Below are 2564 nucleotides of genomic sequence, written 5' to 3' on the forward strand. Positions count from 1 at the left end.
ATTCCCACTGTCAAAACCCAGCTTGAGGCACAGATCCCCATCCCCTCAATCTCTCCAAGGAATTGGGCTCGGATTTCCCAATCCAGCAGGGCAGAAATGCTCTTGTCCTTACCGTGCATCCTAATTGCAGTAATGGCTTAAGAAATAATTGAAAGAAATTAAAGGAATGAAGAGAAATTAAATAAGAGCTGCCAGCTCCAACTAAGGGATGCTCAAACCCCTTACCAACAATTCGCTTTAATTAACCGACTCAAACAAAGTAATCAACACCACATTGATACAGTAGGATTCTTTTTAATCGAGTTATAGATAAATATTGCAGAATGTAAAAACCTTTGTAAATCCAGAAACTCTTTCAAGAGATAGACAGGGCACAGCTGCAGAGAGTCTTGGGGAGTTCAGGGGAAAAACCCCAAAGTTTTCAGTGTTTAGCATCTCCCACCCTGTCGTCACTGACAGCAAACACGGCTTCAGCCTCGGGAAAACACGGAGAGTCAGGGATTTTACAGATCCTGGTCTCACCTCAGCCTCTCAGCAGGTACAGTCTGCAGGGAGAGGGAAGAAAAAGGGTCAGAATGGACAGCCTACTTCCAGAAAATCATCACCATTCATAAAGCACTAAGCAGAGCTGTAAGAACTTCCCCAAAGGTTCATTTCCCTGCGGACTGAGGGCTCTCAGTTGAAGCACGGGCTGGACCTGCCACGGACAGACTCCAGGAACCCCAGAAGTAAAAGCCACTGGGCCAATTCCAGAAAACATTCCAAAATCAGGCTCCTAGGATGTGACCATCTCCTCTCTCACCTGGAGGCGGAAGCACAAGGAATGATCTTCCCTCCTGTGGGTTTTCTGGGATCTGCAGTGAACCGCAGGGGGAAGAAAACAAAGCCTGAATATTTCGCACGACTGGAACAGAAAAGTGGGGAAAAGGGAGGCAGGGGCACTGCTGGGGTGATAACTGGGATCCAGCCTCTCCACACCAATGGAAGCAGAGACTGAGTGACAGAGCCTTTGGGACCACTTTGCTGGGATTCATAGGAAAACGGGTGAGTTTTATTTTGGCAATAAAGCCAAGCTGCTTCTCACCTCATCAGCCGGGTACAGCAGCAGCACCCGCAGGAACCTGGCCAGGTGGCTCTGCCTGGCAGAGGGCTCCCCACTTCCTGGGAATTGTGTGCTACAGGGCTGTGCCACTGGCCATTAAAACAGTTCCCACCTGGCCCTTCACAAAGGCAAGGTGCTTTTTCCATACAGCAAATGGTTTTTGAATTAAGAAGGTAACACTATACTCAACTGGAGAAGAAAAAAGTGAGAGCTGTAAAATTTTCCCACGCCAGGCAAAAAAGAAAGCCAAATCAAACCAAAACGAAAAGTAGCATAACAATGAAAAAAACCCCAAAACATATCAAGCATATTTCAAGAGAGTTTAAATCTGAATGAAGTGATTTACTTAGAGGCTTGAAAATCTGCCATGCTGCAAAAATCTAACTGCTGCAATAAAAGCCTTTTCTTACATCACATTTTAGCCCTGAATTTGCAAAAACCCCTGCCAAACTAACAATTCACCACATACAGTTCTTGAGTCATTCCTGTCCTTGAGCACGAGTCAAGCTAAAGTTATGGAGACAAGAAAAACATAAGTGACTCAATGCTGCTCCTTTGGAAATTACAGAATCAGAGGGAGGGTTTTCCTTAGCTTAGGAAAAATGCACAGCCAGTTCAGCAGATACTGAATAGCAGGGAAGTCAGGAGATACGTGCTTTGCTGTCAGAGACAAACATATAAATAAATATTTACATTAAGCCAGAGGTCTACAGATGGTCTGATCAGAAGTCTTGATGCAGAAAACCAGCCCTGGGGTATCCTCTTAAGGGACACAGGAGGAACTCCTTGGCTGGGACACAGCCTCGCTCAGCGCTGCTCCCATGGCTCTCGGCTCTTTGCCAGTGCTTGCAGTGTCCCCGCAGATCCCAGAGGATGGCAGGGCCAAGGCTCCCGTTCGCTCCTCCGGCACTCAGCGAGTGTTTCCTGCCACGCCCCCTGTGCAGAGCAGCCACGCGCGGCTCGCCGGTGCTCAGCCCTGCCTCCAGGGCTTTGAATGGCACATCCACCTGCAAAATAGGCAGGGAGAGCTTCTGGCTCACACGCGGGATTTGACAACACAAAGAGCACGCGTGGGTGTCAGAAAGGGCTCAAATCTCATCTCACACCACCGAGAGGGGGAATGGAACGGAGCAGCGGGGCAGGGACAGGACAGGACAGGAAGGAGCCGGGTTTGGGGGGGACACGGAAACGGGGGAAAGAGAGGTAACTGAACACGGGCAGGGGCATGGAGCGGGAGAGAGAGGGACAGGAGGGGATCCTCCCGGCGCCCCGGCTCCGCCCCGGCTCAGCCCCGCCCGGGCTGCTGCGCTCGGCAGAGCTCGGCTCCGTTCGGCTGGACTCGCCTCCTCGGCCAGCTTCGGCTACTTTCGGCCACGCTCGGCTATTTCCGGCCGCATTCGCCTCCATTCGCCTCTTCGGCAAAGCTCGGCTCGCCTCGGCTGAACTCGGCAAAGCTCGGCTC

The 2564-nt window shown here is 50.8% G+C and overlaps 1 long non-coding RNA gene across 1 annotated transcript; it reads right to left on the bottom strand.

The window, feature by feature from the left end:
* Positions 1 to 278: 278 nt before the first annotated feature.
* Positions 279 to 2306, bottom strand: LOC144248549 (uncharacterized). Its single transcript, XR_013341839.1, has 2 exons — positions 1796 to 2306; positions 279 to 545 (listed from the first exon to the last, which is right to left on the bottom strand). It is a non-coding gene; the product is annotated as an uncharacterized LOC144248549 (long non-coding RNA).
* Between the last annotated feature and the right edge of the window lie 258 nt (positions 2307 to 2564).

This window comes from Lonchura striata, unplaced genomic scaffold (assembly GCF_046129695.1).
Source record: "Lonchura striata isolate bLonStr1 unplaced genomic scaffold, bLonStr1.mat Scaffold_172, whole genome shotgun sequence".
NCBI classification, from domain to species: domain Eukaryota; kingdom Metazoa; phylum Chordata; class Aves; order Passeriformes; family Estrildidae; genus Lonchura; species Lonchura striata.